The sequence below is a fragment of the Pinus tabuliformis genome, chromosome 3_1, assembly GCF_031772625.1.
Source record: "Pinus tabuliformis cultivar Carrire ecotype Pingquan chromosome 3_1, CPIR1, whole genome shotgun sequence".
NCBI lineage: Eukaryota > Viridiplantae > Streptophyta > Pinopsida > Pinales > Pinaceae > Pinus > Pinus tabuliformis.
Window position 1 is genome coordinate 312,747,373 of NC_142301.1, and position 17,690 is coordinate 312,765,062.

The following is a 17,690-nucleotide window of genomic DNA, read 5'->3' on the forward strand; positions in this document are numbered from 1 at the left end:
TAATTGCGGAACGTGCACAGTTTCTGTAGCTAAAAATCTTGAATAAAAAGTTAGTCATTCATTTTTCATCATCAGTCCAAAATTAATCAACACCTTTAGAAAGGTGAGCAAATAAATTACTTATTTCATTGACTCATATTTTTTTTTTTAAAACAAGGCTGGAAAATCATACACATTTTAAAAAAAGTTCTTTGCAAGTGTTTTTTTTTGTTTGTTTGTTTGTTTTTTTTTTTTACAGAAATATGTATTGAATTACTACAACAATACAGCTAGAAATTACCCAGTGAGATGAAAAATGTAGAAATGAAAGCAACAAAAAATCGTGGACATCAGACATGGGCACAAGAAAAGATAATAAAGAAATTTGTAATCATCATTAAATGCTAGAGGAATTTTCAGGCATCCTCCACTTTCATCAGCAAAGTCTGAATGCCAAATATAACAAAAAGAATTCCACCAGAAATTGCAGCCATTCTTTCAGATATTCGAGCTGCCAAAGACTTCCCTCCAAACACAGCAGCAGCCATACAAAGAGTGTGCCCTATAATGCCCCCGAGAACTACACCAATTGGATTTTCATTTGCCGCCAGTCCTATTATAACAAGTTGGCTCTTATCACCCCACTCTCCAAAAAAATGTCAGCGAAAATGCCTCTAGGAGAATTGGTGAAAAATACTTCATAAGGAAAGGTCTCTCTTGTTTTTTTTTTTTTATGACCGTCCACCTTAGATTTTATAGTTGCCTTAGTTGAAATTCGATTTTCTTTCCGATCAGTAGACAGCTTAGCTTCCACCTCAGCCTACTCCTCTGATTCTCCATCCTCTGTGATTCCTTCCCATAATGACCACAAACCAAATACAAAGAACAAGACTGTTGTAACAAGATGAGTCCATTTCCGAGATAAAATATTTGTTGCATCCCAACCGAAAAATACAAAGATCACAGTCATAATATATAGAGCTGCAAGAGATTCAACCAAATAGACCACGACATCCACCTTGGCATAATGAAGTATGAGTTAAAAATGGAAGGCATTAAGTCATGATACGAGGTGGAGTAAGGTTAAATTCCAACACATAATTGATTCCAAATCAGAAATCCTTTGCCAAATTAAATCACAGTCTGTTCATTAATTCAATTTATGTTTTTCTCTCTCATGGCATGCAAAAATGGACTTCAATGAACTGAAATATTCTCCCAAACCACTGCAAATTTATTAAAACTATTTCTGGGTTGTCTAATTTACCCCATCCCCGAAGAAACCCATGTTTTATTTTTCCATAATTCATATTCATTTGACCAGATCATGCAATTGAATTTTGATGTTTTTCATTGTTTTGCGTTTCCCTGAATTGCTGCATTCCGCTGTAAAATTTCGAATCATAGGTAGGACAATACACCTTTGTGCATTCTCCAAATTTACCATACGTGTTAATAAGGTGGTTTTGTAAGAAAATCTCTTTCTTCAATCCAATTTTTACAATGCAGGCGTGGACAGTTTTTCCTTCTGGTAATGCCCCTGTCTTGGCTCATCCCTGCAATAGTGATGAATAAGCTTTGGAGTCAACACACATGAAGTGGCTGTTTAATATTGGATGCCTAATGTTTAGTTTTTCTCCCAAATTATCTTCTTTTTCAGAATCCTTCTTCTCAATGTACTTGAAATTTCGATTACAGGATAAAACGTAGTTGTTGATGGCAAGATAATTTTGTGTGTGATCAAAGAGATGGGCAAGAATATAATGTGAATGGCATTTTATATTGAAATGGGGAAAAAGAAAGACGCTTCATCATATAGCATTGTAAATGTTGAAACACATAATTTGGTTGATCACAACTCAAATTGTTTATATTGTAGGTTTTTATTTTTATTTTTATTTTTTTTAAATGTTTTTGCAGGTTTGTTTCAAAAACAAGAATGCAGGTTTTCTATTGAGGCCACAATGAAAACTAGGATTGGACATAGGCATTGGTTGTTTCCTTTTTTTTATTTGAAATTGTGAAATTTTTATAAAAATGATTAATGGTTCTCAATTTCAGGCAACAAAGACTCCAAGGTAAATGTACTAAAAACAGGACTTTGACTGAGATCTTAAGCTAGTTTTTTTATCAATCTGGGCTGGGTGACTAGGATAGGACCCATGTCAAGACGATTCCGAAGATGCCCATGTGGTCGGTTTCTTCATTGGATGCTTGTACCCTGCTAAACCTTGGAAATAGCTACAGAATTCACAATTACCTGTGGAATAGGGTTGCATTCCGCAACTAATTTGCAAAATCTTATTAAAACAAGACACAGTGTTTTGAGGGTCACTACAAACCATAACCAGTCAATCTTGGATAGCTGAACCTATCAAAGCAGTCGGATTTTATTTATTTTTTATTTTTATTTTTGAATCAAATGAAATGATAAAGTTTATTTTGTCCCTTTTTTTTCTTTTTTTTTTAACACAAAAATTCTTTTTTTCTGATCCTCCAGATCACACAAAGTGCAGGAGGAGAGCATAATCAAGAATTATAAATTTTTCTTTTTAGATGTAAGAAATAAGGTCTCCTAATTGCACTTCCCTGGCAACGACACCAAAATGTCTAGTCAATTTAGTGTCCTAAATTGCTCTACATAAATTAGAAATCCGGGTATCGTAAACTGATGAAGTGTGGTGCACTATATGTGCTTAGTTAACCTTTCTCTTACTTTGTTGTTTTATAGTTTATGTTGTTTTTGGGGGTTTTGTTTCTTATGCTTAAGGAAATTAATCTAAGAAAGAAAAGTTATGCCTCTAAATGTTAATGGACAACTAAATCTAATGACTCTTAATGTTAAAATCTAATTTCTAAAGAAAGGAGAAAAGGAAATGAACATTAGATAAAAACAAATCAAAAATTTGAACAGTTAGACTAATCTAAGCCAGTAAAATATCTATGAAATGAAAGCAAAAATGATAATGCTAGTTTAAAACAAGAAAAACAACTATGATCTACTACAGGCTCAAATACCATTAAGAACATTCAATATAGGAAGATGTCGAAATCATCTTCTTGAAATGACTTAAGCAATTGAATATACAATAGATGTGATCTTAAGAAAGCATGGGAAATGAATCTATCACTGTTATGTGAACAAACACCCAAATTCAATCCAATTTGGAAAATGGTAGAGCCACGTTCTTGAGACGATTTAGCAAGCATAGGAAACACAGTCAGTTATGCTAATTTGAAATGGAAAGCAAATACAAAACATGTAAAGGAAAAGTAATCTACTGTGTGCTCTAATGCTCCAAGCACCAATTGGAAAATAGGAAGACTACTTTTTTGGACTATTTTGTTAAGCATATATTACACAATTAGATAAATCTACAAATGGAAAGCAAATACAAAACATATAAAGAAAAACTAATGTGTGCTCTAATGCTCCAAGCGCCAATTGGAAAATAGGAGGACTACTTTCTTGGACTATTTTGCTAAGCATAGATTACACAGTTATTTAAATTTACAATCAACTAGTTGAACACACTTGCATGAATTAAACTTGAATGAATGGAAAATCTAAACTTGAAAACTTGAAAACAATAAAATGACATACTTGAATGAAATCAAAGCAAAACTACAAAACAAAATCTACTCTACCTTACATTCTAATATGCTCCATGACATCTACTTCACATCAACTTCCATGTTGAGAACATCAAAGCTTTATTCAAATTCTTCAAAATTACAAAGTACAACAAAGCTCTCCAAAGCTTTCCAATGCTACCAAAAAAACTACCAAAAGCTCCAAGGCCAAAAAGCTACCAAATGAAGGAGAGAGGTATCCTATTTATACAAAAAGATGAGAAGTCATCTCATTAATGAGAGTCCATGAATCTCTCCCTCTACCTCTAGAGTCCTAATCAAAATAGGAAATGATAAGACACATGTCTTCTTAGAGTTTCAATACAAATAGGAAATTTGACACATATCCTCATGATCCCATGATCCTCTCCACTCAAATTCGAATTTGGCCTTAGGGTTCCACATAAAGGTCTTCTAGAAGCCTCCTTTTGACCTATACATGTCAACAATCTCAACCCACTTGTTAGGTATAAGCATATGCACATTATTTTCCAATTTTTAACCACAAATTCAGTTAAAAAGGCTAAGAATTAATAAAGTTTGGAAAAACATAAATGTGACCCAATGATAATGAAAGTGAGATGAATGTAGTGACATGGTAGTGAAATGAAGGTCAAATGGAGGTGATATAATGGAAATAATAGTGAAAGTGTAATGGAAATGAATGACAATTTCAAGACCCAACAATGAGCGTACTTGCATGAGATATGAATTCATGACAGACAAAAATCTCGCCTACAGGGTTCAGGCCAAAATGCGACCCCTTGAACAGAATGCAGGGGTGGCGTGGACAGGATTTCAAGGGCGCAGATGAGGCCGAGGTGGAGGAGGACCTGCTAGAGATCGAGGACAATTGATTTTCTACAATTGCGGAGGACCAGGACACTATGCCCGTGACTTCACTAATCCAATGCGTCTGTCGTGCAATATTGCACATTGTTTCATCATGAAACGGAAGATTTTCCTACACTAATAGCTAGGATACATGACAAAGGGGCATTGCCACCTCCCCCGGCTCAGAACTTGCAGATGATGAGGTTTGAGCCACACGAGGAAGACTCGAACGTAAATATAGTGCTCCGGAGTGGAATTACGACTGGAGATTGTTAAGGGAATAAGTCCCCTAGGGCTTTGGGTCAGAACCCTATCAAAGCAGGAGTAATCTACAGCAAGAAACATGCATACAACTCAGGCAACATGCTTAAACAAACTAACTATGCAAGGATGAACATACCCGGATGTCCTTCATTTGGGTAGTTCCAGCCAGGGTTCAAACCCTCTGCAACTCCTAATGATCTTCGAACCTGCAAATCAACCAATTCGAATACACATAGAAACATATAGATAAAGAATTTTAGTGAAATCAACTTTATATCATATAAGTCGATGGTTAGTTATACATTGAAATAATCATTCATATATAAACCATAACAATAACATCTGATACATAAACAAAGTTGATCTCATGAACAAGACAACGTTTCTTTTTATTGTAGAAAACTATAGTAAACATGGAAAGAGTTCACCTGAGTCTTCCTCTTCTGACTCCAAGTGGAACCATCCTCCAAGTCCACCTAGTCCCAGTCTTCAACAGCCTCCTTCCATAACCAATACCATGATATCTTCAACAAGTGAAAGAATATCAAAACTCAAGGAAACAAGGGTTTTCTGAACTTGGGGAAGTGCTTGAAGCACAGGGATACTTCAGACTTGATCAAGGGATAATCTCAATATAGTAATTCTATCATTTCTCTTCTCCTTAAGGCCTTCCCATTGAAGTCTTTTTATACTTCTCCCAAATTAGTTTTTTAGTTGGGAAATAGTTGGGAATACTTGGGCCACGAACACTACGAGGTAATCAACAGGTAAAACCTATGATCTTTGCCCATAATTAAGGAAATTTATTTTTTTAAGTGTTTTAACACATACACGCGGGTTGAGTATGGACTGACTCACGTGTACACGCTTTTATCACAGGGAAAAGTGGCGTACAAGGAGTAAAACATTGTTTTTAAATATTTGGACCAAGTCTAGAAGGAGGGGTTGCCTTAGGCAATAAACCAAGCATCACAAACACCAAGGGTGATATTTGGAGCTATAATAGATGCCCCCTAATATATGATATCAGAAGGGGTACATGATGGCCGAAATGTATTAAGTATATGGAAAGGAAACCTGTCAAAAACTGAGAAGGACTTCACCAAATTTTAGCCTGCCAAGCCATCAAAAAGAAGATTAGAAAGAAACAATTGTTTCAGGTGGGCATACCCATGCTCAGAGAAAGTAAAGCATGTCCGCATTCAAGTACAAGCAAATCCACTATGTATAAAAGTATAAAGAACTGAAAATACATAATGGATCATCTGATCGTGATCGAACAAGTACATGTCTAAGTATCACATATAAGAAGATGATCAATGGAGCTGGAAGATGAAGTTGATCACTGATGTCAAAAACTGATCTCAATAGTACCAAATGAACATGATGGAATAAAATGATACTACATCGCAACTCAGATGCCAGCATATAAGATGTCGTTGTGAAGGACTGCAACATATAAGGTGGAATGGTTTCAACTAGCAGCAACAGGAGCAACTGACAAGTGAACCAAAGAATGCTGATACAACTCGAGGTCTTCACCAATCGCCATGGTACATTTCTGTACAATGGGAATAAATGATCTGAAGTCGACCATGTGAGAAATCATTTGATTATCGATCATTGATGTATACTGTTAACAAATGCGAGGCTACTCACCGATAATGATAATGAGATTTAAGGTACCCAGTACAATCTAACAAGTGCGAATAAACGAGCTGAAGTCGAACACCTGGAAGAATCTATCATTCAGGGGACAATGATGGTTTCCCATTGTCGATGGTGAAGGATCTACCACCGATGACTGCAAACCCCAAGGTACTGCCAAATAGACTCTAGACATTTGCCCCAGAGCAATGAGTCATAGTTGATAGGAAAAGATACGCTAGAAAGAAGGCATTAAGGCATCCTTCATCAATCTAGTGCGAGTGTAACCTATAGGCCGATAATGTGGAAGGAATCAAATGAAAAAACATGTAGTAACCCGACCGAAGCACATTTTCGGCGTACACAAGATGTATCTAGAATACGATAGAATCCCTCTGAAACAACCAATAATGAAAGCTAACACAGAGGTGAGGTATCCACCAATAGGGTCAAATGGAAACCAAGGCACTACAAGAATCCCAATGTGTGATAATGAAAGCTGATGTCGAACACAAGGGAAACCACTCAACCAAAGACCCATGATACTGATCAATGCTGAGCACAAGGTGACCTATCAATAATGAAAATAGGGCCATGATGTGGCTCTAGGCCTGCCCTTAGAGCAATATGTCGTTGTCGATAAGGACAAGACCCACCAACAAGAAGTCAATGGAGACTTTCTCAAACCGGCACGAGTAAAGGACCAATATAACTAATGTGATGACAAACAATACATTGACAACCAGGGATGGCCAACTGAAAAATAGGTCAAGAGACACCACAGAGAGGCCGCTTCAGGCTTACTTCCCTTGAACAAAAGAACAACTCAATGATGACTATGTGGCAGCATATGATAACTCTGTATAATTTCGTCATGCAGGAGGCATGAACGAACTCTCTATATGATTGGAAGAGATAACCAATCACAGGAGAACTGACTCAATAATAAGGTTAAGGCGTACCCAAGTCAAACTAAATCTTGCCCAAATGGAGGAGAGACTTTCTTTTGAGTGCTTTGTTCAAGGGTGACACAACTGACTCTAGCTACCAACAATATATGGAAATGTTCTCCCGTTCCTACTCTTTTTTGGAATATATAATTTTTTTGTCTTTTTCTTTAAGATGGAAAAAGAATAAAAGAACGCTATAGTACAGTGGAAAGAATGAGTATTAGTGAAACAGATGATCTAGTTCCTCGAATAGGAACAATCCTGTGCTCAATGCAGGGAGGTGAAACTGGTCAACGACACTCAAAGGGATGTTCCTTCCATAAGTTTGAGGGTGTGTCAAATTGCAGAAGCTAAGGGATTGCAAGTTTGAGTTTGCAGAAGACATGGTCAAAAGGTGGCTTAAACACGAGTCCAAGTGAAGCCAGCTCAAGGCCAAAAGGTGCAATGCAGTAGCACAACTCAACGAAAAGGAGCCTCTAGGGTAGAAGGCCAGAATGAAGTGAAGAAGCAAAGAAGAATGAGTCTTCAATGCACAAGTCATGGCGGGACTAGAGAGGACTCCCGAGCCTAATCAATAAAACAACATGGGCAACCAATGTCAGTGAGGTGCTAACTATGATACCCATGTAAAGGATGGCTCTACCATCATGTCATGATTTAAAAATCGGCGAGTGAACATGGTTTACTAACCATAATACAATGGGATCAACCCTATGGCAAGTGTATTGACAAATGGAGGCTAGTATGCAAAATGCAATTGAAAAACTGGTTTTCCTAACCTATATGCCAGTGAGTAAACGATACCTGCCATGATGGGTCAGTTGTCATGGAACCGATGTGAAATTTCTGAAGAAGCGTCCAAAATGTCCTAAAAAAACAACCTATTCCCGAGAATACAAGCTCACAAGTTAAAATATTTATGAGACGAAAAAAATCAAGTTTTGAAAAAATTTGACATTTTCAAAGCTTATAAAATGACTTTTTGACTCACCATTTGTACCATTTTTGTTGAGAGCAAAAGTTGTGGAGAAAAAAGAGCAAACTTTCCCCCCAAAGAATTGGACCATTCAAATTGGATCAAAACAATCAAGTAACCCCCAATTCAAGCTTGTATTACTTTATGATTGCTTTTAGAAATTTTAATTAAGATTTGACCATAGGAATTTATGTTAAAAATTTCAACGTGGTGTATATGCGGGTTGGATATTTTAAACCCGCATACACGCAGGCCCTACATGCGACTGTGTATGAAAGGGACCCACATATACACAGTTTGAAATTTAAAAACAAAAATCTAATGGTTGAAATTAAATTTTCTTTCAGGATGACAATCACATGGAGAGAGAGGGAGCATACTACCATTGATAATGAAGTCATGAATGATCAGCAAGCCTTAGATGCATTGAGGAGATGTGGCTTATTGAAATTTTTCAAAATGCCCAATATGAAGGCCAACACCCATTTGGTTGAAATGTTAATCCACTATTGGAGTATCGAAGATGATGCATTTATGATTGATCAAATGCCTTTGAGGATAGAGGTAGAGGATATTTACTTTATCACTGGTCTCTCTCAGAGAGGAGAAGTTGTACATTCGACTGGTCGGACATGAGGTAGTCTTTCAATGGAAGACTACGTACATATATATTGTCCTAGGCATCTAGAGAAAATTGGAAGCCAAATTCCAATAAAACATGTGGAGAGCTTGTCCCTAAGGATCTCACTATTCACCATAGCCAGGATAAATTGATCAGCCTCATTGCACCAAGGATCACAAGTATCCATGAGCTTGGTCGTGCAGTGCCTCACCACTATTTTTGATTGGTGTACACATCTTCTTACCAATATGAAGAGCCAGTTGTCCTCCATTCAGAAAGGACAGACCAAAAATTTCGGATATGGGACCATTTTGTGTTCCTTATTCTTCGAGAAGGTTCTTGGGCTGCACCCTCGAGTATCAGTCTCTATCAGTAGCCCCCGAGATCCTCGGATGGGTAGGTGGGCTAACTTGATGAAACACCTTGGAGGCGAGGACGTGCCGATGACTGCTTTCAATGATGAGTTCTTCTCCTGGTGGGAACAACAAATCATCATTGTGGACGACTATCCCTATGCTGGCATGGACTTCAGAGGAGATCTAGATTTGGTGCTGCCACCAAATGCAGCATGGGGAGAGATGGGTAACCATTTTTTAAGTTTTATCAATTTTAAGATTTTTTGTGTTTTTTAAATATGAAAATTAACTTAAAGATATTTTTGATGGGATTAAAATACTGATATAATGATCATGTTCCAGATGTGGGTCCAGTATGACCGATGGATTTCTGCGGCATAGACATTGCAGAAGAGGTGTCGAAGAGGCAGTTGCTGAGACAGAGAGGGTCTTATATGCAGTCCAAAGAAACTTGGTGAGGTTGACTCACCAGGTACCGATGGTGGCCATAGAAGACCTACCTGAGGAGATGTAGTGCCACATGGTAGGAGTACCACGAGACTGGGTTCACATTCTTCGGCGTGTGGCCAACGTAGTGGTCACCTTCTTAGCCGCTCATCCTGAGCCGGGTCATAGATAGACTGGACATGATTATGGGCATTTAGTCCTGATTTTTTATATTATTTTTGAAACACTTTATGTACACACGAGCGATTTTATGATATATATATACAGTTCCAAATTTTTGATGTTTGTTTTTATCTTGATGAATGAATGATATGCCAATCTAATGCTTGATTAGTGATAGAATCCGCTAATGAATTGTCCGATCGTGGAATGTGCAAATAAGTAATAAAAACAAATGATCTTTGCAACACCCTCACTCTCAAAAATTGGCGGTATAACTAAGGATCCCGAACCTAACAAATGTTATTCAATTGTGACACTACCAGCTGTGAGTCAAGATACACTACCAACGAATCAATTCTATAAGAAATAGCTTCAGATAGTAAATTAATGACATCAGTATATTCGGCAATATCATTTGATGCATAACCAATACATACTCCCCTTGACACCATCAATTGACCAGTTGGATAATAAATCACCCAAGCTATGAAAGCGAGGTTCCGAGTGTGCCGACTAGCACCATCAACGAATCCGAAATAATCCAAGTCATCAATCAACACCTGCCAAAGCAGATTAAAAAAGTGTCGATATCACAAAAACTCCCAATAAAATATGTACAAAAATACAAAATATAAAAAGAAGCCATTTGCTCGGACGTAACCTAAACAAAGTACTTCTTGAGGTAGAGCCCATTTTGGGGCTCCGCCAACTTGTTCCCTTCAAAATCGACTAATTCATAAGCCCCTTTTCCTAAAACTCGTTTCACTATAAAGGGACCATACCACATAAACTTGAATTTGCCTGCCCCCAAGGTGTCTTTATCTTGGTCATAGACCATGACAAGGTCGATTTCAAAAAAGACTCGAGGATGGACAACTTTATTGTACAGAGTTTTAAAGCTTTTCTTATGAGCCTCATTGATTATGGTGGCATCTCGATGCTGCTCGTCGAGATGTTCCAATGAACAAGGTGCTCTTCGAGACTATAGGTCTCTGTAAAACTGGTGGCAGTCTGTACCGAGGTTCGGTACGCCTAGAGAACCGGATACAACATGAGATGCCAATTGGAGTGATTTTTGTCAACTGTCCTTTGCAGGATCATCTTGAGGGACTTATTCATGGCTTCGACTTGCCCATTGGCCTGAGGATAATACGAAGAAAAATGCTCCTGTCAAAAGCCCAACTTAAGAGCCAATTCAGTCTTTAGTTGGTTCTGGAAATGACTGCCATGATCAGTGAAAATCTCTCTCTGGATAACAAAATGAGAAATAATCTGATTGAAGAGGAACAATTCTGTTGTTTCACTATCATTTTTATAGGTGGGCATGGCCTCAGCACACTTCGTAAAGTAGTCTACAACCACTATAATGTACTTTTGATTCGTTGTTGAAGGCAGATTACAAGTAGTAAGATCAATACCCCACTTTGTAAAAGGACCGACAGTGATAAAAGGGAAAAGAGGAGCTGGATGCGCACACATCTTCCAAGTATAGACTTGATAACGGTGGCAACATTTGACCACTTCAATACAATCTTTGAAAAGAGAAGGCCAAAAGTAGTCGACACTCAAGATTTTATGGCCTATAGCAAGCCCTGAAAGATGACCACCACAAGCTCCACTATGGCAATCATTAAGCACAGACTTTGCTTCCTCTAAGTTTGAACAATGCCTAAGGATTGAATCAACCCTTTGGCAATATAATATATCACCAATGATGACATAGTTCTTAGCTAGGTGACGTAATTTTCGACGTTCATCCTTGGAGGAAGCAGGAGGGAACTGTGAAGTTTGGAGATAGATGATGATATCTCCGTACTAGGGGTCTTGTGAAGAGATGAGGAATAGATGTTCATCTAGGAAACTTTCCTCATAAACAATATCTTCTCCACAAGGCAGCTTGGAAATTAATTCCGGAAAAACTAATGATTTCTTAGACTTGGCCGACAAGAACTCGAGATCGAATTCTTGTAAAATAACAATCCATCGATTGTATTTGACCCAATCACTCGCATACTAAGGACAAATTGGAAAGGATTGACCGCCACTAAGACAAATGTTTTGCGTAGAAAAATATAAAGGTGAAGCCACTGGATAGCATGGACGACTGCCAAGGCCAATTTCTCAACCGGAGAATAGCATAGTTTAGGACATACCAAGCCTTGACTCAAGTAGTAAATCACATTCTCTTTGAGAGCATCATCTTCCTGAACCAGAACCATACCTATGGTTGATTCTGCAGCTGCAAGATATAAAAGGAAATCTCTAACATAATCTAGTGGACTCAAAAGCGGGGTAGAGATTAATTCCTGCTTCAAGGCATCAAAATATCATTGTGCAAAGTTTTCCCATAAAAATGGAACTCCTTTCCTCAGCAAACACATAAATCCTTTAGTTATCTCAGGATAGTTTACTATAAACCATCTCAAGAAATTTTCCTTCCTCTAAAGACTTTGAAGTTTTCGAATAGAAGACGGGGGAGGAAACTGAATTATTGCCTCTACCTTGAAGGGATCAACTTGAATCCCTGCAGTTGATACAATGAACCCTAACAACCGACCAGATGTAACCGTAAAAATGCACTTATTTGGATTCAACCGGATCTTGTAAAATCGACATCTCTCAAAAACTAATTGAAGGTGACTAGGATGATCAATCCTCTTTTGAGAAAAAGCAGCAAAATCATCCAAGTATTCTTCGATGACATGCTTGATGTCGTGGAAAGCATAAGACATGGACCGCTGAAATGTGGCTCCAACATTTTTAAGACCAAAAGGCATATTTTTGTATGCAAAGGTACCCCAGGGACATATTAAAGTTGTCTTATGCTGGTCTTCTGGACAGATAGATATTTGATTATAACCGAAGAATCCATCCATGAAGGATAAAATCTCATTACCTGCACATTCATTAACTATCTAATCAATAAACGGTGTGGGGTAATTATCTTTCGGACAAGCTTTGTTCAAATCCCTAAAGTCAATGCACACGTGGATCATTCCTTGTTTTTTATCAGCTGGGATTGGATTAGAAACCCAATCCGTTAGAGGAACAAGGTATATAAAACTCACCTTGAGTAGCTTTTCTACTTCAACTTTATTAGTTGTTGCTTTCCTAGGATTGACCGGCCAAAGCTTCTGAAAAAACGGCTTAGCGTTTTCATATGTCTTGATCTCATGCTGAACGATGGATGGATCAATATCAGACATTTCTTCATAAGACCAAGAAAATGCATCCTGAAACTCTTTAAAGGGGTCGGTGTAAATTTGAATCTCTTCAGGGGAACAATCAGCTCTAATGAAGACATTTTCTATCACATTAGGGTTCCTAGAGATGTTTATCGGAACGGTTTTTGAAATGACTGACATATTAACTTCAGCATGGATGTGTACAGGAGCCAAAGGGTTTGAAATCGTACAAACATTGCTATTAAGCATATTGGAGAACCTGGATTTGACTTCCTACAATGGGGGAAGAAAATATGAACGATGGTGTAAATCTTCCCAAGGTCGATCTACACATGTCATTGCTTCTAAGATTGCTTCTTCAAATGGTAAAACCATATCCAAGTAATCCATAGCAGAAGTAGAGTCAAGGGTCCAAGCTAGGGCCACATCACCATCTAACTCTTCTTTTGAAAAAGGAGTAGGATGGATGTCTACAGAGTTAACAATACACTGACATCTAAGCTCTATTGCAGAGATAGGGAATGCCATTCCACCAACTTGTCCTTCATCTAATGTGGTTGTAGGTGAAGGCAAGGTCCAAGGGTCTGAAAAATAATGAGTCCGCAAGAACTCTTCCCGTGAAGACTCTTTGGAGGATGAAATGGCATTGATTCTAGCTATAGGAGTGGGAAGATCAAATGTACCCATCAATGAAGAATACATCCCAACTCCTATATTATCGATAGTAAGATGGGGGTTACCACAAATAGAACAGTAGAATTCGAAGTTGCACGAGGGTCAACTGGAGAATAATCCAATTGATCAACTTTAACAATTCTCCCCTCATGAGGAAAACAAAGGACACGAAATAGAGACGAAACCACAACATCCATTTCATAAATCCAATTCTGTCCTAAGAGAAGATTGTAATCGAGGTTGGAAACAATGATTTCTACTTCGATATTAACAACCTTTCCTCCAACACATATAGGAAAGGCCAGGATATTCTCATGTGGCCTATGAGAATGCCTGTCAAATGCTATCAAGAGAGTGGGTGAAGGAACAACTGAAGGTGATCCAATGGCCTTCCAACATGACATGGACATTACACATGTGGAAGCTCCCTCATCTATAACTGTTCGAAAAATATTATTTTTCTGGTAAGTAGACTTTATTTGAAAAGCCATATGATGAGGAAGTCTCTTTTTTACATTGAGCATATCAAAAGAGAGCACTAAAGAATTGTTTGGATCCACTACCCCAATCGTTGAAAGCAAAGCACTTCGTTGAGCAGGACACGACTGGAGTACCTCTAAAGTAGACATATGTTATAGACATTTTTGGGCACTACAATCCCAAGCATAAAATTTCCATAAACCAAGGGCTCCTAAGTCCCTAAAAATGTTGTTCCAACCCCTGAAGGAATAAGGTCAACTGATTACAACTTCTCCCAAAATTTCTCCATGAAAAGCACTTAGAACTGGTCAAAACAGGATCATTTCACTTGCTCCATAGGAAAAGTGCATTGCATCTCACCTAAGTACACTCTGTGGGTGCGTTGCATTTCAAAAATCCCTTCTATGGGGTGCGATGGGCGAGAAGAGACAAATGGCAGTGTCAATCCGCGAGGTGGAGAGGCATGGAATCTTCCAGAAACTTCTCCTGTGACACTTGCCTCTCTGAATTCGACCAAGGATGAGTAAGAGATCATCAATCTCCAAGTGGAAGCAAGAACTATTAGAGGGAAGAAACTAATCAAATCACAAGCTGACTCATCTCCCTTACAGATATCTATATATGGATCCCTCATCCCAGAGATCCAGAGGCTGGAATTTTGCATCTTGTAAGGAATTGCTGTTGGTTTCCTGAGGCAACATCATAGTGTTGAGTGATCTAAGCTTTGCATGAGGTGAAGAAGGGCTTACTTGCTGAGAGGATGATGCTAGGTCAGAACAACTGGTTGTAACTCTCTTGGCTCTTTCTTGATTATCAATAAAGCTATTCAAGTTTTCCTCCATACTCTTGTGTAATCTATGTTTTGTGCATTTGTATGGTCAATTTACATCTGATCCTAGATTGTTTATGATAATAGATCCATGTTCTCGTATAGCGTTATGCTGCTTTGATTCTATAGGTACTCTGTAAAGCTGGTTTACAAGGAAGCAAGTAGCAAAGGACTATCAGAAGAGAGAGGAATCGAGCAAGGAACCAAGCGCAAGACAGAGGTTGGTCTCCTTTATTTTTCTCTCATCTATCTTTCATAAAGGAAAATGAAACTAGTTTTACTTTGTTTGTTTCTAAGGTAGCTACCACACCTTAGTGGGATTAGCAATTCTGCATAGACACTTTTCCTTGTAACAAAATGGCAACCATACTGGGGAACGACTAGGTTGTTTGTCTATCTACATTTGTTTACTTTATAAACTTACAGACGGAGCCTGAAGTTGAGCTAGGTAGCTTTCGAACTGATTTACAAACTCTCTAATTGCCCTCGTGGTGGCTCTAGTAACCTCCTTAGATCTACCCCTGTTGTTGATTTACTGATTACCACTTGCTCGGCCAAAATCCCTAAACTGAACTGCAAACTGTGACCTGGAACCCAAGCAAAGTCTCGTCTCTGGCCCAACGCACTCTATGTTCTGTGAATCTGAAATTCAACGCACTTCCCGAGTGTAGTAGGTGCGCTGCATTTCAAATTCACTGTGTTACAGGTGCACTGATCAGACTAGGCATTGTTCCTAGATTTTGGTTTCTGTGTTCACTCTTTTCAGATCTATTCAAGAATTTTGCTACCTATAGTCAATATACCTCTGTTTGAAACCCCTTTCCTTGCTGTTATTCTGCCTCCATTGTGCAAAGAATTGTAAATGTTTTGGTGTATTTGTTGAGTCATTTTCAGTTCTTCTTTGCAAAAAAGTAACGTAATTGTATTGTCGTTTCTCGATTTGAAAGTGTCGCAAGTGTCGTTTTCAGTCATAGAAGAGAGTTTGATTGCTATTGATAGTCGATTACCCTGTTATTGTTGTATTTGATCTGAATTTGTAGTTTTTCTAGTGTCTAAAGCAAGTTTTCATTTCCAAATCGCAAAGTGTTGTCATTGTCTCCATTTTGATTTTGAAAAGAAACTTGTTAGTAATTGTCGCTTTGAAAAGTAATTCAGATTTGCGCATTAGCTTTCTTTTTATCATTCACATATTAAGAAGGCTGAAAACAAATACATGCATGTGCATTTTCATTTAGACTGTTTGATTGGTTTGATTTAGGACAGTGCATATAGTGTGTGCTCTATGCTCTTTGTGAAAGAATACTGTCTCTCTTTCCTTAGTAGCTAGGATTTTCATTGCACAAAGAAGATTAAAAGACTGTTTATCATCTTAGATTGCATTTTATGAATTGTACATCTACATCACACGGTGAACCTAAAAGGCAAATTTCTTGAGCAAGATCAACTATAAAATAAATTTAATGAATCTAATAACGCTTTGGAACCTAACGCACAACATCTAGAAGTCTAGGCTAGAGACGTATTCCGACGTTGTAAAGCCTGGTAACTGTTGTTCTCACTGTTGGTTGGGTGATTCCTCCACTTTGAGATGATAAATGCCAGTATGGACTTGTGCTCCCACATACCATCGAGTATATTTTGAGAGACCACAATAGGCTTAATCCTTTATCCTTAGGAAGCCATGTCTGCCGCCCTATCGATCGCAATGCACTGAACACAACATTCGGCAAGATTGACTGCCATACCGTAAAAAGTATTCTGCAGTTTTGCGATTGGTTTGGTAATCCCTTTGCCTAGATTTCCAGAGCAGTCCCTTTCGTTCCTTTTCAGACTCCTTAATGGAAAAGGTCCATCTGAGCACTTGTCACTTCAAGCTCATTAAAAATTGAAGGCAACTAGAGTCATCTTTTTTTTTTTCTCGACTTTTTAAAATTGAAAAAACAAGTTGTGACAAAGTGTCTAAAATTTATTTTAAACGGAATAATCGTCACCTTTCCTACGTTGGTCTTAGGTTGAGAAAATGGAGTCTACCAACCAAGGAGTTCCCCTTGGAGGAAATCCTAGTCCCTTCTCCTCTTGGGGAGATGTTGGTGCACCCCACATGGCCACATTGTCACTTCCAGGATTGACGATTGGCTTGCCCGTATGGCTTTTCTCAACCTCCATCGTTCAGAACACCGCGATTCCTGAACAATCGAGTCAGCAACTAGACAATTCCAGAGTTACCCCCCAACCCTCTACTTCATCCAATTCTTCTTCTCCTCCTTCCTCTTCGCTTGATGGGGCTGGTGAAGCCAAAAATCAAGTATCTGAGAAGAAGAAGGAAAAGAAGAAGAAAGAGAAGAAGAAGAAGGAGCCAAAAGCGAAAGGGGGCAACCAAGCGTCGTCTAGCGAAAATCCACACACTGCACCGACCAGGCCTAAATCGCCATGTGTCATTTGCAAAGGAGACCACTATCATATAGATTGTCCCTGCATCCCCCGGATCATAAGGGACTGATCTCCTCGTTTGCACAACCCGGTGCCGTCAACCTCTGATGATCATGTTGAAAACACACCGTCAACTAGTGAAAGTGAAGTCCCTGGACAAAAAGGAAAGTGCAAATTTCCTTGTAAATTGTGTGAAGGCGATCATGCCGTCCACCGTTGTC

The 17,690-nt window shown here is 38.4% G+C and overlaps 1 pseudogene; it reads right to left on the reverse strand.

Moving 5' to 3' along the window:
- Positions 1–395: 395 nt before the first annotated feature.
- LOC149187030 (GDT1-like protein 5 pseudogene) overlaps positions 396–17,690 on the reverse strand; it is an 81,227-nt pseudogene continuing 63,932 nt past the window's right edge.